Source organism: Argopecten irradians, chromosome 1, assembly GCF_041381155.1.
Source record: "Argopecten irradians isolate NY chromosome 1, Ai_NY, whole genome shotgun sequence".
In the NCBI taxonomy this organism is placed as follows: domain Eukaryota; kingdom Metazoa; phylum Mollusca; class Bivalvia; order Pectinida; family Pectinidae; genus Argopecten; species Argopecten irradians.
In genome coordinates, this window is record NC_091134.1 from 37519143 (window position 1) to 37543894 (window position 24752).

At 35.0% G+C, this 24752-nt stretch overlaps 1 protein-coding gene across 9 annotated transcripts in view; it reads left to right on the forward strand.

The window, feature by feature from the left end:
* The window catches only part of LOC138326489 (neuron navigator 2-like), a 458029-nt gene that overhangs the window by 411744 nt on the left and 21533 nt on the right, over window positions 1-24752 (forward strand). The gene's annotated exons all lie outside the window — the stretch shown is intronic.

Below are 24752 nucleotides of genomic sequence, written 5' to 3' on the forward strand. Positions count from 1 at the left end.
GAGAACTGATAATCTCCTTGGGAAACTAGCTCAAAATCATAACTGATTTTTCAGATATTATATAAAATTGCAATAATATAATGAAAGGTACTCTGGAATAAATATAATGAATAAATGTCTATATGTTTGGCCTGTTGGTAATATGTAAACAATACATATCTTTTCTCATATTCATAAAAGCATTTATATTTATTTATTTTTTTTTTTTTCTCGTTTTCATGATAGCGAAGTTTCCATATTTGAAAGATAGTATTTTTGAACAAAAAGCATCTGAACCCATACCTTAAAAAGAAATATTGATTTTTGTGTTTGGGCAGTTTGCATCAATTTTGCTTGAAGTTTCCCAGATAACTGTCTGCCGAAGACATGTCATGGTAAGCAAACATTGGAATAGACTTTTCAGCCACAGACAGGTTAGTTAGGATTGATAATGGTGTGACAGTTTAAAACCTGCCATCATTTCCCCCAGATAACAGTCTGGTTTGGGATCCTGGAAAGATATGATGTTATAATAGTTTAGGCTATGGCAGGCCCTCTGGCAGTTGATCTGCACATGATGCAGTTATCTCCCTTGTAACTTGAGCTCTTATGACAGTGCACTAATTCTGCCATGGAAGGTTATTATAATTGGCCTAAGGGGGAAAGTGATTCACCCTGTATCAGCATTACAGCATGATGGATGGTACCATGCTACAGGAGCTGCTGGGTCAGTTTACAAAAGGCTAATGCACACAACAATTAATTTCAAAATTGGTGACATTAAAAAATAAAAAGGCATTTATTGCATCTTTTAACAGAATCATTTAACCCAAAACCATTTTACGTCAAAATAATGTTATCAACGTCAGTAAATTAAAGGATGATGCATTTAAGCTAACTTGATGGACTAAATAGTTTGTTGTGATAAATGTTTTACAATAACGGATGTGTTTGACCTGTGATAAGATCACATCTGAAACAGGTTCTGGTGAAAGGTACAAGTTGTAGTGGCACATGGACTGTACACATTGTGTGTGTGTTTGTTATGGTCTGTATGTCACTCTCTATCACACCAGCCCTATGTATCAGTCTCTCCAACAGATTGAGATCTTCCATATGGGGGTGATGATTTTAACTGAAAACAACAGAATCGTGTATAGCTTTGTGCTTACTCATAGTACTCTAATCACTGAGATATGTTTATTTCTTCAACACTGACATGTAAAGATAGTAGCTAAACTTTATGCTAACTCAAAAAAATAATGTAAACCAAAATTTGAATTTAACTTTTAATAGATATATAGCTCTATAGATGTTTGATAAAAAGGACACTCCGAAATTTCATGACATTTATTCAGGAAAGCTTCTTAAAGTAAACAGTTAAATTGTAACTTATGATGTAATCTTTAGTTTTCCAGACTTTTCATTTGTCTTATTGTTCAAATGAATGTTCTCTATTAGCAAGGGGAGATAAATTGTGGGAAATTCTGTATAGGTAAGGGGAGATAATTTGTAGAATATTCCGTTGGAAAGGGGAGATAATTTGTAGAATATTCTGTATTGAAAAGGGGACATAATTTGTAGAATATTCTTTATTGCTAAGGAGAGATCATTTGCATCTTAACAGTAATGGGTGCTATACATGGACTAAGGGCAGATAATCCATACCCTGAAATTTCAAGTTGATGTCACCATAGGTTTAGCCTTGAGATTTTAATTAAATCAATTAGTCGGACAGTGTTTGTCTAATTAAGCCTATAATATTTTTAATTAAAACATGGTACCATCTGTTTTATTTGTTCAAACAGCAATCTGTCACACATACTTTTAAAAAGTACATGATGTCATTTTACACAAATGTAATTTTATCTTCGAAATAACTGTCTATAAATATAAGACAGCTACGTGTACTCATTTAGGACCATTTTACCACAAAATCAATTACTTGCGTAATCAAAAGATTTAATTATGTTGTAGCAAAAATGGTGGCCTCTGTTTGTAAAGAGTATTGATTTCAGCATGATCTATTAAACGATATTGTACTTTACCAGGACATAGGTACACACAAGTGTAGAAAACTTCCTGACAATAAGAAAACATCGTAACAGAAATAGCTTCTGTCTTCCTCCTATTATTTTAGAGACAAGTAATGGTCTGACAGTAGTACAAATAGCAGTTTCCAGAAGATATTGATCCAGACCTAATCCCCCTACCCCTCCCCCTTTTCTATAGACACATCCTGATTTATCAGCATCTCTGGGGTCATTTCCAACCCAAATGATTGGGCTTCAAATCTGACCGCACCATTGATTACTAGAATCATGTCAAGCAATTGAAAATTTCTCTGATTTTGTTATGAAGGACCATAGCTGCAACTGCATGGATTCTTAACAAAAATTTTGTTGAGTAATGTAGATAAGTTTGAGGAGTTCTGTGGAATTCAAAGATTTGTATCAAGCCTCTCTGTGAAACTGGGGACATGCAGAATCATTTAGGTCCATCACATTGTCACATCCTGTCCTGCCCTGTCTTTGATTTCATATGGAGGCAGGGACATATTTATGCCTGGAAGATACATTTCCTTTTGGTTGAAATGAAATTTTTGAAAAAATTGATTGGAAGGTTTCCAATAAGTAGGTTTTAATTTCGAACTTGGCTTTTTTTTGGTTGGTTGAGTATGTGCAAAAGTCTAAGAAATTGCTTACACTCCAGTGCCAACATCTTAAGAAAAGGGGAAAAACAACAAAAGAAAATGTGATAAATGTTTATATCAGCTATCAGTCCGGATGTACGGTTTTGATTGTTGGTTTAGCGCGTAATTAACTCTGGCCATTCTTCAGTTGATAATACAAAATAATACATGTGTTACCTTGGCAACGCACTTCAAGTTGATAAAAAGTCAATCAGGGATATTATGTTTTAATGTGTGTTATACTTTTTCTGTTGAGGACATAGCCTTGAAGCAATTAGGAAAATAAGAGGGAACCATATCTGGGTCATAAGTGAAGTAGTTGCTAGGTACCGATTGTAGGTTGGTTGTTTTTCGATTAAAACTCCAGTCTTCATCCACTTCCTAAACTGTGCACATCCTTTGTTGGCCCTGACTGTTAGTAGAAGCTTAAGCAAGAAAATAAACAAATCGACAGGTGCTACAGTGAGGTTGACTATTTAGCTACTTATAACATTGGATATGATCTTGATGTAATGACACAGGGTTTCAATATCGTATGAATCACCATGGTTACATTAGAATATTATTGACCTCTCAATGTCATAAGCCATTCTTAAGGACCACTCCATCAGGGTCTCCCCCGACCAATGATTGGCGTCCCATAGGATTGGTCAGTCCTTGTAAATGTCCATAGGAAGAGAGTTGTTTTTATGATTCTTGGACTTGTATAAAAATGGATCTAGGTCTTTCATTAATAACCCCAGAAAAAAATCAATATGGTCCTTGTATGTTTAGTATTTACTTAGCTGTTTATTGTCGTTCTCAATGCATGTATAATTTGAGTAGTTGGGCCCTGTGTAGAATTTCTATCCGCGTACAACATATCGACAAGCTCTTCTGTTTTGAAGTAAGAGGGCTAATCATCTGTTCCCATATCACAAGAGTCTCAATCTGAAGTGCAGGCCTTTTAGTTTGATTTACTGACAATTACAGATACTTCTCCACCATACAACAGCATATTGGACTTGGTAATTAGTGCATTACAGTCAAACAATGAAACTTAAACTGTCAAGACTGACAAGGTCACATCAAGGTCACAGTAAAAAACGGAAGATAAAGTTGGGGATTTTCAGTGTGTATGAGTGAGATCAGCAATAGATGCTTACAAAGGAAGCTTTAAAATGTAAGTCGGAGATCATGAGAGTTTTATTGGGGATGGAATTAAAGATAATCTTCGAAATGTGTTAATATTGTTACAATTTAACAGGGGTCAGCCCAAAACGAGGCTTAGAAGATCAATTCCTACAAAGGAAAGCTTTTAATGTATAAACGCCTGATAGGCCTGTTTGTGCCTTTGGCTCCGAGTTTTGGTGGATTTTCTGTGTTTTGTACATGTAAGTTTGTACTAGGGCTGATTAAAATAGGATAGAAATATGCCTTATCTTCTTAAAGTTTTTCTCCTTGCAGGGTGTTGTAAATTTAGTAGGGGAAGCTTGAAGCTGAAAAGATGAAACATATGTAGGACATTTTTTTTGTAGTTTTATATTTTTGAGGGAAAAAAACATCTTAGATATCGGCCTTTGGATGGAAGATATCAAAATAGGAAAGAAAATTGGGAAGCTTCCAAAATATAACGAAAATTTGACAGATTTTTGATATGCCAAGGTAGATGAAGTTTGGGCTAGGTATTAAAGTCATACAGATCTGGACAGCATATATTTTTGCCTTATAAAAACATCTAAATTTAAGATGTTTTTGTTTCGTTCCCTGTTAGAATTTTGTGAATTGTTTTTGGTGTATCTGAAAGAGATCTGACAAATAAACTGGTGTATATTTCAGAAGTTATGTTAATGATAAATAAAGATTATTTTATCTTCTCAAAATTCATAAAGACTTCAGCAATAGGCCCAGGTAGTGATATGCTTTTCAGCTGATAGAGATAAGATTCCAGCTTCTTGGCAGCCACATATAGATATTGGATTCATACCTATATCATGTGTACAGGCGCTCATCGCATTATCTTTCAGAGAAATGTGTTTGTTTATTTTGTTTACTCCCATGATTCTTCCCTTCATTTGTCATATACCTGTGTTATGATATGGTTATTTTATCATTGAACGTTGATTTGCCTTCTTTGTACACTTTTAATTAATTGAGTTATTGCCCCTGAATTGTCTACCTTTACTATTAAATAAACATCTTATGATGTCTACTAGCATTGCCCTTGATCGTTTTCAGATTACGCTTAGAAATCTCATTTATTAAGGCAAAGTTTCTACAAAGTTGATTAAAAGTTATTTACTATTTCATTTGAAAGCAAGAGAGAGTAATTTATGAGTTTTTAAAAATAAGACATATCATTGTCGTTGCTGAAATAAAAAAAAAATGAGATAAAAATCTAAATTTCTTATTTCTTTCATAACAAGTCCTTCACACTTTTGATAATTAAGATTACCGGTATTTTGTGATATTATAGCCTTTTTAAGTCTCTACATACCTGTGATGCAGTTTCATGAATACGTTCCCCAGAAAAAAAATCTTTATCAAATGTTGTTAATTATCATAAAAACATTAAATTTTCCAGAAGCCTGTTGCATGTTGTTCTGAAGAAGCCCTGTTGATATCATAACGACTTTCATTAATTATAACAAAACTCTCTAATGAGCTAGACTGGAATTTATTTGTGTAGGAAGATAAACAGCTCCATATGTACACATATTTTCATAATTCTCCTAGGCTTTATAGTCTGTGTGCATGAATCGACTTAACAAGTATTACAGGTACACTATTATTGGAAAGGCTTCCGCATTCAAGTTTGTTTCTGAAAGACCGAATCACTGAATGTGCTTTTGGCATGAAATGAGGGGGCATTTAGTGTTATCAGAGTCAGATGGGTTCGGCTGCATGCTGTTGCATTGCATCTGATCCAGTCCCATGCAGATTTTACATGCACATGGGGTCATTTATGTCCAACAGACATTTGTCTTTCTACTCAAAATTGTAAATTTAAGAAAGAAGAAGAAAGATAAGATAATTTAACATTCAGAATGATATGAAATATACTTATGTTTGGTTTTCCCCAGATTGTCAATTTCGCAGTTAACAGATTTAATTTTTCTCAGGCTATGTCCATTTCAATAGTACACATTTCAGTACTAAGATTTGGTTTTCCCCCAGATTGTCCGTTTCAGAAGTACATATTTTTTATACTAAGTACCTATGTGACTGGCAGGCCTGATACACCAGATTTAAAGACGCCTACTAGATTAATTTTCGATCCAAGTTTAGCATCCTTGTAATGGGAATATCCTGTCTGAGTGTTGAAGATATATTGGATTTCCCTCACTTCAAGAAGATGAGCAAGCCTGTGAATCTAATTTGGATTAAAGAATATAAATCCAGTACTTTAGGATATCCGACAGCTGGTTGGAAAGTAGATGTTGGTCAGAACATGGAGAAAATATAAACAGATTTTTCTATGTCAGAAAGATATGCTTGGAGGAAAAGGATATAATCCTGATCTGGAGGGAAGGGGAGATAATCCTAAACTGTGGAGTTCTATATAATTAAAGGGAGATAATCACAGCAATTTTTTTCTGATTGGTTGTAGTTAAATTTGAATCTTTTGATAATCTGACTGGGCCTGGGGGAGGGGGAATTTATCTCCATGGACTGTTGATCTATAATCATAATCAGGCTTTTGATGGATCAGTGTATGGAAATGTTTTAAAACCGGGGATTATTTGTGATTGAACTAACCGCATATTTATCTCCATGGACTGTTGATCTATAATCATAATCAGGCTTTTGATGGATCAGTGTATGGAAATGTTTTAAAACCGGGGATTATTTGTGATTGAACTAACCGCATATTGATTATGCAGGTGGATAATTATATTACCCTGAAGCATTGCACATTAACTGTCCAGAACAACGTGATTGATAAATTCATTTATTGCAAACTGATTAGTGTTAATTAGGTGGGATGACATATGTGATTATATCCTACAGTACATTAGGCTTATGATATACTAGATAAGAGTCCTTGTCTACTATGTTGCAGTGTTTCAGATGTATGGGATGATTCACTTTTAATAATGACATGAAATTCAATGAAATACAAATTATAATTTGATTTAAGTAATGGAGTCATGACAGAAATACAAAACAAAAAGTTAAAATCAGAATAGAGAGACAATGAGATGCCATCATGTGCCATGTAATTTAATGCTTGGGTAGACAGTTTTTGCTGTGCTCTATAAAGATTTGTGGCGACCATGCAGTAGGAAGTGACACATATGTTTTGTCAAGAGATGAACCATGGTTGTATCATTGTTAATTTCACTGATGACTTTTGACATATATATGTTATAGCCTCGAACCCAGAGGAAGATTCTACATAGCCTCTAACCCTGATATAAACTCTCTAGCCCAGAGATTTTGTATAGCCTCGAACCATGATATATATTCTCTTACCCAGAGGATGTATTGCCGTCCAGAGATATACATTCACCAGTTTTTTTGCCCTGCCAATATCCCAATGGGACCTTGTACCTATTTGTTAGACTATTATACAAAGTCCATTCTAATGGCAGGGAGGTATCGCCACGGTAACAGACATATAGGTACACATTAATGATTTGATTGTGGGTACAGATCTCAGGGGGATCATATACATAGATAAAAGTTTGATGCCTAACATTACCTATGTATGTATATTGTCCAGAACTGTTCCACTAACTGAAACTATAAAGATAGTTTTGACCAGTGTCCAAGTTATGTATCTGAGTGCCCTAGATGTTTGGTATAGTCACTGCGTTGAACTTATCTGTGAGATGAAGATCTTGATTGCAATCACATGCAGTCATCTCTTTATTTCAATATTTGTGTTTCCATACTTTGTGACTTTCAGATGGACCAAACCTTTTGTAACATTAATCATTTTGCTAATCTACAAGCATTTATATTTTTCATAATAATTCATTGTTATAAGAAAACTTTGTCTGACTCACAAAAAAACCAGACCTGGAACCTTGCAAGATTGATCGATCGTTAATGTATTGCAGTGCCTTGATGACCTAGATTTCTTTATAATTATGAAGTTTTATATTTTCTAATTAATTTCCTTCCTGTACTAATATTGCCTTGTTTTAACCTGTTTGATACCCTTTTAACTTGTAGCGTGTGCCACATAATTTGCTTGTACCTTGTATAGTCCTGTAAATAGTGATGATATGTGTTTATCTTACCCTTACTAATGTTTTCTCTCTTTCTGTTGATGTTTCTGCTGCTATATAGGTCAAAAGAGTAAGTACCCTGTGTTGTCATCCTGTACTGTATATATATATATACTTTTTAATTTGCATGCATAAATCCTTTGACCAATCACCAGGGACGTATTAAAAAATCATGGACCAATCAGTGAGGGTGTTACAAATTTTTTGTCAAATTGGTGAAGGGAAGCATTTCTATTGGCCAATCATTGAGGGTTTTATATATTATGGATGTGTTCTTATATGCTATATAAGCCAGCCAATGGGATTTTAATAAAATACTTTTGGGTTACATGGAATCATGGCAAATGATTTAGGATTTTTTTACGGCTTAATTTATGGAAAGCAGTTTTGGCTTTGTCATCATTTGCTGCAAAAATTTAGACTTGATGAATTGTTACCGAATCAGTTGGCAGTGTAATCATTTCAGAAAATAACTTGTTGCCAAATTAAACCTTCATGTATATATTTCAAGAGAATGGTAAATTATCTTATATTATAATGTAAATATTTTGTTCATTTAAACTGGATAAGAAAACATATTCCAAATTACGAATGACATATTCAGGAAAATGGTATATTAAGATTATATTTAGATAAACTGAAATTCTTATATATTTGATATATACATGTACATTGATTTTCAAATTTAAATAATAATCACATCATTTTGTATACATAGACCTCTGTATGCATGTTAATAGTTTAGATCCATCATAATTGGAGAAGTACATATCTTGTTTTGGAATTGAAATGTATCCATACCACACCTTCCCAAAATGCCAAGCATTAATTTCAGAGCAATTCACCAAAATAACATATCTTGCCATATTCCATTTCATGATTTATCATTGTTTCTTATTTCTCTGATTTAGCTGCCACTATTTTCATTAATTTTCACAGAATTTTGTGGGAAATGTGATTTCATGTACTCTTTCATCGCTGATCTTTGCCGAGAAGGTGAAAAGGAAAAAAAAATCAAGAAAAATAAATATGCATTGAATTTCACATGCTCATGTGAACAATGATCGTTTTCTCGAAGATTGCATGCATATCACTGTATAGCCAGATGTGGTTTTATGTGGTTTAAAGACAAGATGGATGAATTCTCGGAGATCCCTTTTGTCAGCTGATCGTAAATTAGGCAAAATTTAATGTCTGACTTAATTGAAATTCACCTCGTTGGAATAAAACTGTCGTTACAGCATCCCCTTTGTTTCCATTATACAAAACATGGTTAAAATTCCTCATCTTCAAGTCAGTTGTAGATGTCAGTCTAGAAGATATATTTACAAAGTAGACAAATTTTACAATAGATATACAAATTTTGTTTTTTGAAGGTCTGATATTTATGATTTCAAATGTATTTTTTGTTATAACTCAGAATCGTCGTATAAGTAAATATATATGTATATATGCTTATCAAGGTAAATGTTATATTCAATGTACATAAAAGGTTTGGTATTAAAAGGAGAGAAGCCAGTTACCCCTAAAATTTCCTAATGAACTGGTCCAGTCTAAGAATGAGAACAGTTCAATGTGTCTTTAAGGGTAGTGAGTGTAGAAGCTAATTTTGTTTTATGTAGTCAATAGAAACCAATACAAGGTGAACATACTCTAAAGTGAGGCTGTAAGGTGACCTTTTCACCTCTAACCTTTACTGTTGTAATTGAGGCATTCTTGCTAATTTGTGCTAATTATATATTAATTGTAATTAATTCCAGTAGGGTTTAGGAAGTATTGACAGCAGACCATCAGAATAAGTATTTGGTACATCATATATGCTGACTACAGACTTTGGGGAGATATCATTTAGGTATATAGTTAGTTTGTACTATCTGAGTATTGGAACTATACTGGTATATCACTTAAGTGTTGGTGGTAACCAGTCGTGTGTTTTTTAACAACGTTCCACATCAACTATACACCAAACTTCAACTCATCTTGTCTCAAACACACATACCAAAATATTTACCTTGGAGAAATTACGATCTTTTTATTAATTTTGTTCGATTCGTTGTACTTTCTATAGCAAAAAACACCTTTCCTTCATAGATTTCATCCCTTCCCTCCCCACACCGTCCCCAAATGCCAAAAAATAGACATTATAGGCTACTGTTGGAAGATAAATACGCTATTAAGAACAGATTTCACTTTGTAATGGTTGGCAATGGGGCATGCTTTTTCTCGTCTCATTTCTTCCACCACCAGCGTTGTGCATGTCCGAATACCAGACATCCAGACACCATTTGGTGACTGTGTGAAAAATACATGGCCAGCTTCTACCCATAATGGTAGTCTGGGGAAGCTTATGATTTTCACAAATGTCGGTCCAAGTGTCGGAACACATTTTTGACATGCTGACTGCATTAATATTTAGAATTCCATTTTGTGGACAGATTTTCGCTGGACCTCAAAACAAAAGTTTGGACATGATTGACTCATTCTTTGCCAGTTCAATTTCCGCTTTGTACCAAATATGTGACAGATTTTTAGATTATTTTGTTTTCGATATCAATGTAGATCTTAATAGGTATCATTACAGATATATTACTGAACATCGGAAACAACTGGATGTACAAATATCATTTCCTGTTCAGCGCTTACGACAGAAATAATGCAATAGCACAAACGTCAAGATGTCTGCCTATTTCAGTGATATAAACGATGGTATGCTCCATGGTTTCTTAGGGAAAAACACCATTACAGGAATTTTGGTGTGATTTTAGCTTTTATTTTCGATAAATACATCAATAAACATGTCTGAAGGAGTATGTATGACTAAGGGGAGAATTAAACAAAAATGAAATTGCTGATATGTCTGCTGCTTCAGCGAAAATAAAGGTAATTGCCTATAAGCCACATGTTTCAGAGCTCTGACTTCCCGACAATAAAATATAGCCTAAATATTAAACCGTCTATTCAGCAACAAAATTTCACTGAAAATGACATCTTTTTTGTTTGATTTATCAGCCAGATATAGTTAAAACTTTGCCATCTGCTCTCTGTGATGTCCTCAGATAAATGAAAACATAATTCAGTGAATTGTGTGGGCTTATTTTACTACTTGAGGTGTCGTCTGCTCCCAATATTCTTACCTGGATGGAAACTTCACAAAGCAAGTTGATTGGATGGATTTATTGCCAATACGACTAATCAATAAAGATAATGAGATTTTTCTGCAATTCACAAGATTATACAGAGGCATCGTGAAAATTTGGAAAGCATCTCAACATTTATAGAAAACCAGCATGTGCTTTATGTGAAAGACTGTAATAACGTCTCACCACAGTGCTAATTCAGTCTTTTGTAAAAGCTTCATTTTAAAAGAGGAATGCAATTATTAATATTTTTTTCTCAATTTTCAATCCCTGCTTCACCTGATGATGAATGACGGAAGAGAGCCAGTCACGCGACAATTTATTTTTTCCCCTCGCTACAACAGCAGTTGTCATGTGTTACGAATCACAGGCATGCTGACAGAACAAAGAGACAGCACAAATTGTCGTCTGCTCGGCCCCGAATGTGCAATCTGACAAAGCTGTCTTCCCAAAATTTTAGCATAGCAAATCGTACAAGTTTTTGCAAGTCAGCAATTATACCTTATTTTAACTTCGTTGCAAGGAGATGGATGATTTCTCAATCCCTGTTATTTTCCTCACAGTCAAATGATGCTAAGTTTAAAGATTGACATACTAGCACATTGTGGATATCCTATCCCTGATGTCTTGTGCTTTTCACAAAATAACATGCATCTTTTAGTGTTATAATCACCTTTAAGTATACCCACTGCGGTTCTGAATTGTACACAAGAGCTGTAGAGAATTTAATTCAATATCTGTCGCTATTTTCTGCACAGCATGACAAGTTAGAAAAGCTTTGGTAACATACTGTTTTCCATATGTTGAAGATTTCTTTCATGTCTTAATTTACTTCCACATTGGTACATTCTTAATGAATTCAAAACAAATGAGGGTATTAGACGTATCAACTTTATAACAAAAACAGATTTAGAGTTTTGGGAAGAAAATGACACAGCATGGCAGTCTAATGTACTAGTCTTGTCCGATTTTACTCGGAATTTTTTAAACTATAAAAAACAAATGCCATGCCAAGACATAGGACCAGATGTGAGGGAAAACGATAAGGATCGTGAACCATACGAGAACATTTAGTCACATGACTGCACTCTGACGAATGTGCAGTTTGATCTGAGTTTTGATGTGTCAAGGGTCACATACGACTTGTGGTTTCTTGTGATTGGTGCTGGCCTTTGCTCATGGGGAGAGAAAAGGACAGATAAAAAACATGTTTCTTGTCTGCTGCCCCTAGTGGGGTCTATCTAGGGCACACAGCAGGATCGTAGGAATTTACTGAAAATAACATCAGAGTTCACAATAAATTTAACTCTGTTGAGAATCTGATAGTGCTATAGTTGTAGGGCTAGAGCTGAGGGAGTCGAGAGTTTTGTTCCAAGGGAGGACATATGCCAAACTGACTTGAGCTAAGCTTCCAATATGGTTAAAGAATATTTGGACTCTTTAATAGAAATAACAATATTTAGGAATTAAACAACGCTATATTTCAATATTTTATGGAACATTTAAAAGTTGCCATAAAGAAAACAATTGGAAGTATCACTAAAAGGAAACATTATACAGTCAGAGTATAAAGAACATACAAGGTCTGTCATTTCTTTCTAAAGGTATACTCGGAAGATTTCAAGGATTTGTGGGAGCAATATTGGAAATGAAATTTGCTTGGAGCTTACAAAAGTTGATAGTAGGACTGGGATCAGTATGAGTATTGACTTTATGGATGGGTACCTGCTGTCGTCTGCTCAGATGTGGGTTGGCTTTCACAGTACATAGTTTGTTTATTATATCTCAGCTTTGACTGCTGGGAGTTCAGTCTGAATTTTCAGGACTCAAATAGAAGACGAAGGACATATATAGCTAATAATATTGGAATTTAACTGGAACCAAAAAAAAAGTGGAAAAAATGCATTATTCTAAATTCAGTCATTTTGTGTGTATAAAGAAGATCTCTGGAGATTCAAGGATTGATATACCATTCAGTACCATTCCAGTAAGGCTTCAGTATCGGTCAACCATTTATCATATTTATACATATGTGTTTATATAAATAAGGCATAGAGAACTGGATCTCTATCCCACAGAGCCAGCTAACCTTCTGAGCCCTGTAGTTGTGTATTGGAAAAATAGCCTCAGAGAAAACTGACGGCTGTGTATAGGCCTTAGTGGAAATAGCAGGAAGATATCTGATAATGTTTTATAAAAAATACTTATACTTATCAATATTTTGGAATAGAGACTGAAAGATATTGGAGCAACTGTTTTATAAAGATTGTGACTATCTTTGAAAATAGAAAAAAAAGCCCCTGAAGAAAAAAATTGATGTTTGGATGGAAATCATCATTATTGATACACTGAAGCATTCACAGCCTGGAAACTTACTGGATAAACGGCAACTCAATCCAAGATGGAGAGGCTAGGGAGCAGATATGTCAAGATCACCAATGGATGTCTCAGACTCGTGTAGATGTTGTGACTAGAAGGGCCTGTTTCTGTCTGTGTAAGGAGCTCTGCACCTGGCTTTAGACCCTATTGAGGACATTTGGAAGGGCTCAAACCGCAGTTATAGGAGCCCTTAACAGGAGCTATACAGAAGCTATAGGGGCACAAGTGGGAAATAAAGGGGCCTGTTTGGTAGCCCAGACCAGCTGTACCGTGACAGGGTCCCAGGCAAACTCAGATGGATGCTGGATGGTGATGTTATGACACTGGAGCTATCAGATTTAATCTTTTTGGGCTGATAAGACACAACCTTTAGATTACCTGATAAGTTTTTTTTTGGATTCCTACCAAAAAACTGTCGACTTTTCCACTACACTAGGTGGATGGCACACTGCTTTTTGTTTCAGCCATGTCAGTGTGTTTTATTGAGCATTTGTGACAAAATCAAATTGTACTCCTGGTTGTTTAAAGTTTCATTGTGTTGGAAATAATAGGGGAAAGTTCAGTCAACTTTCTGAATCAAATGAGAGTTTGTTCAAATGGATGTTACCAACGTACAGGATTTGTGTGAAGTGCCTGCTGGCTATGAGTGTTTTGGATTAATGTTCTGTATTCTATAGAACTCTTTGTTTACGAAACCCCTTTAAGTGAAAAATGCTACACAGGCACAAAGCGTTGTGAGATTGGTGCATTATTGAACAGCATAGAACAAAACCTGGTCTACACCTAAACAGAGAGGGAGATTTAAATATCGACCCTACCCTACTGCTAAAAAGTTCTGAGTAGCCGATGGGAGATAGAATACTACAACTACCTTGGTGGGGATTTAAACATTGGTGGATATGATATAACATTTTACTTTGGCTGTAAGGTTAGCTGGCCTGAGGGTTAACCCCCATCTCCTTATCAATTAGCATCGATGGTCCAGCGGTACTGTCAAGTTTTCCCTGATACATGTGTGGCTACCCACATTAGGGTATATGTATATGGAAATTTATCGGGCCATTGTCAGATGTTCGAGGTTGTGATCAGCCGTAATCAATAGCCCTAAATAAACAAAAGTGAAAGCTTTTCATTGTTGTATGAAATAAGAACTGGTGACGGTCAACGTCTGTTACATCACCGGTCAGTGTCGCACCGGCGTCGCAGTCAACGTCAATTACATCTCTGGTCAGTGAAGGGATTACTGAAATCTGACCTTACAAGGCCTGGTCAGCGTCAGAGTTTGATTGGTCAGTTCTAATAAGGATGTGATGGGATATATCATGGTACATTACAAAATACAATATTGGATGTTACGAGATTGAGACACCTTGCTTTGCCAAAGTTACAGACACCATGCAGGAAAAGGGGGACTACGAGTCGCTATGCGACTACGCTGTCAACGAAGGCTATATGGTTTGTAGTTACGATTCTTAAATGGTGTTAAATTTATGTGTGTGTAAAATTTCCTCAGATGTGTCAGTTTGAGGAACATTACATCTTAATCAGGTGTTATAGCTGTGGTTTAACTGGGAATAGTTTGTAAGTTAAAAGAAGTCCGTTTGAAGAAGTCTTTGTAGTGTTGTTAACACCTGTAATTTACACCTGTGTGACTATCACTGATGATTCAATCTTCATCAGATAACCGGGGAGTCACATTCACACGTAAAATGAGTCATATTCGTGTATCTGTCATGTCTCACCTGTAACTCTAAAAATAGAACTAGCTTATTACCAGGTGGGCTGGGCTATAAATAAACTAATTACTGCACATTGTTTTTCAGTGTCATTTCATTGTTCATGAATTTTTGATGTTTCAAGGGAACTGTTAGTAAGGGAATATTCTATCTGCGATACAGAGGCTGATCATAAATAGGTACAGACAGTTAACACAATGAATATTACACTCTCATAACAACACATGTATGTTATGACAGTAGAACTAGCATCCTCCCAGAATCCTTGTAAACAGATACGCAAAATGTACCAAAACAATGTAGACAAATTTTAATAACATTCGCGTGGGTTGTCTGTCTGATTATCCCGTTGATTGATGGGAAATGTGTATGTTACGTAGTTAGTCCTTGTGTAAAAATTGTATGACACAGAATCGGTTTTACTGTACCCCGAGGTCCTATTCAGACTCTCGGGCACCGTTGTTATGTTTCTATATTTTTATCAGAACTGCCGATGCATTAACTACAAGTTCCAATAGCAATATGTCCCATGTTTCATTGTTTAGGTTTTGCATAACAGTATGTACTAAGGCTATTGTTTCATGGGAGTTTGTGTATAATGGTCGTGTTTGTCTGGTGCGAAACACACCTTAAAACAAATAAAAACAATATGTAGATGATAGGCACTCTAACTCATTTTGACAGTAGTAATTGTCTTGTTAATTTTGATTAATTGGTTCGTTTTTAAAACCTTTGTTGCGGTTATTTTTAAAATGTGGTCAGATGAAATTTTGTAAGATAATTTGTTATCACTATGTCAACAAGTTTTCATTGACAACAGTGCAGCCCTTGTTAATGTATTAGCTTGATTATATCAACTAAAATATGGAACAGGTTTTACAGATCATTGTGAAAAGCTAAACCTTTATTCTTGAGAATTAAAATCCTGAAATTATACTTTATCCTTCCTGCTCCTTTTTCTGAAGAAAAAAATCCCTACAATCTGCCATTTTGTTAATGGGCTCCCCTTGCTAAAGAAACCCTAATGTTTTTTACTCGTTAATGGGGAGGGTGATAAAGATATAAACTAAATCTGTGGAGGAGGGACAGGTGCCTAGTATGGTAACAACTGTTGAGATACAAGTCACTAGGTTCATAGATAATCTCCGGAGAAAGAGACGATCCCAGGGTAGAGAGATATTCTCTTAATGCAGAGATAATCTCACAATATAGAGATATCACGGGTACATTTAGATAATCTCCCACGTAATCACCTTGTATGGAGTTAATCTCTGGAATTGGTGAATATTATTAACTTTGTCATCAATGTTAAAAACACATTTTCTTAAAGATGGTGGAGGGGGTAATGATACAGTAGGTGAGACATTAGGGGTTAGAGGTGATGGAGGGGGCTAGAGGTGATGGAGTGGGGTTAGAGGTGATGGAGGGAGATAAGGGGTCAAAGGTGATGGACTAGAGGCTAGAGGTGATGTAGGATTCTCTAATTTTTAGAATGGGTTACAGTTATTGTCTCAGAAATAATGAATGTATTAAATGGTTTAAGGGGACGAGGATTGTTTTCTGGTTTTCATCTCTGATGTATTTATAGCTGTTCGTCTGTCAGTGGTATGTTCTTTGCCTGGCTTTAGCTGGGGTCAAAGGTTAATGGGAAGAGAAAAGGTTATTGTACTATAGGTATACTGTTGCTGTTCGTACCCTAATATTTCATCTCGGTCTTTCAAATGTTTGCTGTAAACCTAAAGATACCACAAGATAAACTGCGGTCTCTACTCCTACAGGAGTGCTCTCTCAGGTTTATGTGAAATCTCCCATGTGATTCACACAGATTTGAAGAGGGAGTAAAGCATCTGAAAAGGATGATTTATTGATAAAATAGATATTACGATATTTTTATGATGCATTCTGTGTATCTTCTTCAGATCATTTCAGAAATGTTGTGCATCACTTCAGCAGACACCCATCAGTCTTTAAAGAGGGGCATAAATATCTATTTGAAGTAGTTACACGGGAAAAAATCCAAAGTTGGATTTATTTTATACCAATGTTTTTAACTTTTACATTTAATTTCATATTTTTAATTTGCATATATCTTTGAGGTTAAATGAAAATGTGTACAAATTTCAAGAATAAGGATTTTTTTAAAGTTAAATTGGACATCATTTCTGTGCTTCTTTTTTTAGTTATGTGACCATATACAGCTTCATTTATACTTGAAAAAAGGTGGGGGAGGGGGGGGTGTGGAGGTGAGGATGACAACCTGTGATAAAAATCATAATATTACAATAATTAAATATCTCCTGATACAAGTAAAACAATTCACACGTAAAGGAATGTGAAGTAGGTCTATTTGTGATAAATAAAGTGAATTTCAGAGATCGTAATATAAAATGGAATGCTATTAATCTAAAAGGATTTGTTTAACGACACAATATAAAGCAATTTATTTATATATTTTTACCTCAAAATAGAATTTGATTTCATGAGTATTTATTCAGCTGTATCTTATGGTATATCCCAAATTGTGTGAAAAATGTTTAACATTTTCACAGCTCTTTTCTAATGTTTAACACTCAACATTACACCCTGTAGGTATGTCAATCATTCTTACATGGAGTAACGAACAGCTGAGCGTGGCATTCCATCTCCCAAACGGAGGAAATCAGAATAAAGTGTTTAAATGAATGTAATCTAAAACAGTAGCCTCACTGACAATGCGATTTACAACTGAAGAATTTTCATAATGTAGATTTATCCAACACGTACAAATTCCATCGAAAATGAAACGCGTGTCTGCTTGCGTGACCTTGGCGCAACTAAGAAATCATGTTTTGCCAATATTTTTTTCCTTGTGGGTCAATTTGATGGTGAGCTGACTAGAAGGAGTTTTTCATGCTTTGAACGTTGGAGGGTCCTAATTACAAAAACACACCCAAATTATACATAGTAAGCCAAGTGGGGCACATAGTATTTCAAGTGGGGCATAGATCGTATAAATGTTATGGAAATTTATCCCCCAGCAGAAATGTTTTTGTCTAGGATTCTGCATGGTAAAGAGAATTAATTCTTATAACGTTGTCTTCTTCTGATAAAATTATATTCACAAAACAAATCAGCAATACTAGAAGTTTGTCAAAATGAAGAGAGAAAAAACATGCTGGCAAACTTTTCTTTTAAACTCAAAAATGTGTGCATTCATGACTTATCTTTAGAAGTGCAGTTAGTGTGAAATTGTTGCTTATTTGGGAGAAGTGCAATTTGAAATTGTTTTGCTATTGATGTTTTAACATCGTGTTCTGTCATAGGGCATAGAACAATGGTAGAACATGCAAATTTGTTCCAATCGAGAGAAACACCAGAACTGTACACATAGCCATTAAAGCAGACATTTTAAAGAGTGCCATGATGGGATGGCTTTTGACATGAAACGTCAGCTGCAATATTGCATGAATTAAATTAGGATTCACCCCATTCTCTAGACTGCCATGTCCCATATTGTGTTGTATTTCCATGTATTAGGGCAATTCTAAAGGCTTTTCGCACACCCAGACCAATCCTTTTCTTCTAATATTCTTTAATTTCCATGTCTCTTTTCCATTCCCCCATAATTTTACTCCTTTATTCACCTTAGATTTGTTCCACTCTTACTTTCTATTTTCTTCTCTCTCTCCTTTTTTGCCTTAATTTTTTCATACTTTCATCCTTTCTTCTATAATTTTTGGTCTGGTGTCTATATCATGGTCCAGAAAGTGGAATGGTCAGCTTTGTTCAATAGATAGAATATGGTCAGTTTGTGTCCAGTAGCTGAAATGGTCAGCTTTGTTCAGTAAATGAAATTGGTCAATTGTGTTCAGGAAACGGTCAGTTTGATCTATCAGAGTGACCGTTTATCAGATAAAGCTGTCTTCGTAGCCATTTCTATTTCCAGTTTGATCATCACACACAACCCTATTAGCTCTGTCAGATTTCATTGGAACTCTTCCGACAGAAATTGGTATGATTTGTATTTCTAACTCATTTTAACTCTATCCAGTAAATGGAAATCATCTGCTATTTAATTATACTTATTTACAGATAGCAATTGACGTCGGAATGAATTAAATTCCGCCGTCATTCCATTTTAGATCACTTCTGGGGTTTGTGGTGGAAAGAAAATATTTACACTTGAAAGAAATCAATGAATCCTCCCTCCCTCACTGCCAGTTACAAATCAATGACTTCTCCCTCTTGTCTGGGGTAATGGTATTTTCATTGATCAGTTTGCCTAACTGTGTCAAGTTTGTATGCGTTACTATATTAGCCCTGTACCCAGTGATGCTTCTTATATGCCTAACTCTGTCCTAATTTCACATCTGTTCATGAATATTGCCATTATATGTAATTACACTAGATATCTTTCTGGGTGTAATGTAGTCATGGATTTTTGTTTTATATTCAGATTTAAGTCTTTAGTTGTTATCTAATTAAAAAGAAGTAATTAACTTACTGCAGTACATCCATGAATGTTATTAAGACTGATGTCTTTTTAAATGATCTTGTAAGCTTTGAAATGCAGGGAAAACTTTCAATGCCATTCTTATTTAGTGTATATCAAGAAAGAAAATGTCTCCTGAAGTAGACGTTCATGTAGAAGAAACCATTCAAAATCACATAATCAATATCAAATCATCAGCAATGCCACAGGAAATGTAAGAAAATGAACTGTTAATTAATTTTGATGCAAGCTTTGGTATTCAGAATGCTTTTTGTTTCCAGATTCCTTTCCAACTTCATTTTGTTGGTAAAAAAATTGTGATTTTGCCTTAATGCAAGAAATTTATTTTTTGTGACCTCAAAATCATGAAAATATCTCTACAGTATTTGGACTTGGAACCATGCAGAAATAAATAGTAAATTTTAGGCTCAATTGGTTGTTTCCATGACAACGATTTGCAGGCCATCTTGGTCATGCTCTGTTAGACACTATCTAGAGTCTTATCTGCTTTACTTCAAGAGCAGAAGTGACTCATGGTGGTTTTGGACCATTTCAGCTTTCTCACTGACCAGGATCCTTGGTATCTGGCTCAGAGAAAACATGTACAGGCTTCAGATTGATCCAGGTGTCATTCTTGTTATCGTCCAATACTAATTGAACTAATGTAGCCAATCAGGTAGAAGGGTTTGTTAGTCTCCACCAATCAAACGATTGATTTGGTACATCTTGTATCCCCGTATCAGTACAGAGACAAGATAACTCTGACCTGAAGAGATAGTCAGAAAAATAAATGTCAAGAAAGATTCTAGGGGTCGCTTGTACTACAACCATGAATCAATGTAAGGTCAATGTATGCAAGGTCAAGGTTCAGATTCAACAGGGGTCAAGGGTCGGAATAAAATTGCACCAACTAGTATGCTATGTCAGCAGGATAATTTCTTTATTGACATTCACTAGCTACTAATTCTTACAAATATCAAGTTTTAAATGTTTAAAAAAAAATCATTCAACAAAGCTGTAATCTTTATCTCTTCCTTCAACAAAATAGGGCATATGATATGAGTGTTTTGTGGTACAATTGATGATAATGCACTAAGTGTTCAGTAAAACTCATTAGATATGACCCCAGAAATCAACATCTAATATCAATTCTGATTAAAATACTCTCTTGTTATTTCAAAGAGAAATCTAGAATATGCCTATATAAAATCGTTGAAATCTATAGACCTCAAACTCTACTCCAAATTTATCATTATAAGTCACACATTTTATCTGATGTAGTCGAGTTCCAATCAGTTCAAGTGGCAGTTTGCACAACTTCTTGCCTTTCCAAATTTTTGTGGCATATTATAAGTGGCTAGCAATGGCTTTTAAGGAATCGTATTATGATAAAGTTGAGTTGGTAACCAGGGACAGGGGTACTTGTCAGGGATTAGTGGGGGAAGATGAAAGTCTCCAAAAAACATTTATGATCATCAAGGCTTAACAAGATCCCTATCATAAGTTCGAGTAGTTTAGGATTAAAGGGAGATAATTCAGCTAAACAATTTAAACTAAAAGTTTGTAAATAGTTGTATATTTACTTATCAAAGAAGTTTAGGGTATCATATACGTGAATATCTTACACATGTATATTTCTTTATGTGAAACATCTACTTCTTCATTTCATAATGATTTTGATAACTTGAAAAGATTTAACAAGAGAGATAACTTTAAAATTTATTCAATTTTAATCAGGAACCTCATTGTATGGTGTGTATGTCATTGAAAAGTGTCTTCAAATGATTTGAATATTTCAAATGTTCTGGCTATGCAGTTTAGCGATATTGTGTACTTCTTAGAGTTTGAAATCCATGGTGAACAGTTGCCAGACACTTTTATAACCATGGAAGTTGGAGTTTCGTTTCCGGGTACTCTGGCTTATAATATTTATTCTTTATCTCCTTAGAATGGTAAGTCTTTACATGACCGCATTGCTGCACATAAAACAAAAGCTAACCATTGTAGAAGAAAAAACAACTAAAATTATTTCCAAGTTACAGAAAAGCTGAAAAAGAGAGAAAAAACGGCTGAAAGTTATTTTTTGGTGATGTCAGATGCTAATTTCAGATGGCAGATCATTCATTACTTAATCCAGGCCAGATTTTTTTAGTGTTTTAAGCTCCTCTCCCTTAACAATACTGATTGTATGTATCTGAGAGTGATTGAGGAATGTTCTCTTTGTGTTCATCATTAAGGATCTCACAATCGTTGATCCTAAAGGTTATTGCCACGATAGGGCAAATCTCAAGTGCAGATAAAATAGCTTGTGGTGAAGCCAAAAACCACTGTAATTTTGGCCTTGATCCCATAGTGTTACTTTTCTTCGAAATCAGAAACAGTTTTGTAGGAATAACATTGCTGGTATATGTATTGACTTTTGAATGTGATAAAATGTGTATTGAATTTCAACTGATTTAGATCTTAACTGGATATTTGATACAATGAAAATAATCTTTCTGAATAGAATTACAATTTCAGAGTTCTGGAAAAAAGAATTCTGTCACCAAAATCATTTATTTATTTATTTTCGTTTTGAATAATTCAAAATTCTCTAAAATTAATATGAATCTATTCAATGAAGATGTTTATTACAGTGAAAATATTTGGAGTCGCCAATACAACAATGTTTGCTTGTTGAAAATATTTATGAGTCAGCCTTATTTCTGTCAAGCAAGTCATGCCTTCTTTTCTTTTTTCTTCAAGATGTTACAAAATTGTTAGGTTGTTAAAATTTCTTGGTAGAACAAGTCACCTAGAAGAAACACCAGTTCATTATCCTGAAAGAAAATGGATTTAAAACATTAAAAATCTAAAACAATTTGTCAGTAAAAGACTGCTATTTGTTTCCCCAATAAAAATCAAGAACAATTTTTTTGTTTAAATTGCTAAATGGGGTTAAATTTAAATTGCAAGGTCTTGAGCGAATTCATTTTAAAGCACCATTTTTTCGTTAGATTGCAGAAGCATTGAACAAATTAGAGGTCGCTTAATTGGTTGGAATCTGTGAAACTATTGTAATGCATTCAAATCAAGTCGTAGGAGGGATTTCACAGATCTCGTTCTGTGTTGGCATTGTCTTGGTTTTCGTTTCCATGTCTGTACACCATTTTTCTTCCGACAGTGACAGAGTGCTTGTTCTCTTTCCGGCTTTCAGTTCTATCGGAAAACATCCCATAGGATTTCTCGGTTTCATTAGTATCGTGATCGTTTCTCCCATTCTTCTTCATACTGATTACAGTCGCTTCTCAGATTGGCTATAACAATCAAGTGAAACAGTCAAGTTTTCTGTGACAGTTTAGAGAGAAGTAGAAATCAAGATTTCTTGAGTTAATACGATGTCAGAAGCAAGACCTTAGCAATGAGATAGAGAATTTGGTTATGAATTACAAATAAGCCGGTCTCTTAGTCACATTTATCCTCTAGTATCCTGTGTAATTACTTGCTAAGTCAGACAAATTAACAATACTCGGTGGTACGCTCTGGTGTTGATGATGGGACGGAAATGAATTGATTTATTTCTATGGATTATGTATGTATGAATATTTGGTGGTGTTCCGATAGGAAGTGTGCGAGTAATCCGGAGAGTTCCCTCAGAGTTTGAGACTGTCTGCGGGAGATAGCGGGTGTCGGAAATAAACAGTTTGAATTGTGAACATTATCGACTAGCTGAATGACTTATTGCCAAGATCTCAATAATTACATTCAAGCAGATGATATCCACTATCATTCTTGTTCGAGTCTGACAAGTGGCAAAGTTAATGTATTGTATCGGTGTTTGCATAACATCAATAAAAGATTTTTTAGATAAATGTATGATGGGTGTAAATAATTTTCATTTATTAGAGTTTTGAATTTTCTGAAGCTTTGACATTTTATTCAAAGTTATAAATAGGGTAACATGTAGAGCTATCATATCTTGCATCACAAACTGACCACAGCGCAGACACGATGCTATCAAAGTTTTGAATTAACATTTCTTTCGTAACTCATTCACCCCTGAAAATTCATAATGAACTGTACCACCAGCCTTTGTATAAGAAGAGTTCCAAAGTGTCTCCAGGGTGACAACACTCAGGGTGACAACTCCGGGTGACAACATCCAGGGTGACAACATCGGGTCTCAACATGTTCCCTTGGGTGGTCTTTATAGACAGGTTTTGGGTGGTCTCCAGGGGTGACAACACTCCAGGGGTGACAACATGTTCCCTTGGGTGGTCTTTATAGACAGGTTTTTGGCTGTACTTTCAAATTTGTCTTGAATTACCATTTCTCTCTTAACTGGCAAAGACAGGTCTAGCCCAGTATAAAATAACTCACACACAAATTATTATACAGGCATTTTACGTGATAATAATTCGGGCATTAAATGCTGGCAAGGAATTCCTTAGATTACATGGGGTACAGAGCAACATGAGGAGGATTTCATGTTTAGCCTACCTTTATGATAACATTCCTGGTATCGGTGTTCATTAAGTGTGGTCGACTTTCATCTTTTTCCTCAGTTATCATAAATAACTTAGTTTTTCTAAACAGATATATCCTTGTTTCTTATTGCCCATAAGTATGTATATATACACCAAGATTTCATATATATTTCTGGTTACTAAGCAACCTGTTTTTGATAGCTTAAAAAGTGTTTTTTTCTCACATGCAGGAAGTTTTTGCTAATGCCACATTTCCTGTTGTAGAAAATTCATAATTTTACACATAGCTAACTTGCTCTGCTCTCTGATGGCGACTAAAATATCGTGTGACGTTTTGGAATAATAAGATGAGAATATTGAATGATTAATTGTCATGCATGGGACATGCCATGTCACAATGAGGAAGAGAGGTCTGTGGGTCCCAGTCATATTTCCCCTGTGAGATGGCCCAAATGGGGCAGATCACGAAGGACAGAGTGAATGAAATCAAACACATCAGAAGACATTGTACCGCACAGCTCCTCTATTGCTTAGAGAGTTAGACTGCATCGTTTGGTTAGGCTTGTGGTACTTGGCAGGCTATTGCAGTAGTTTGTTTTGAGGTTGTCAAAAGATATCATCAGTTATGTAACATTACCACTCGGCCTGAGTATTCAAATGAGCACATAGGAAATTG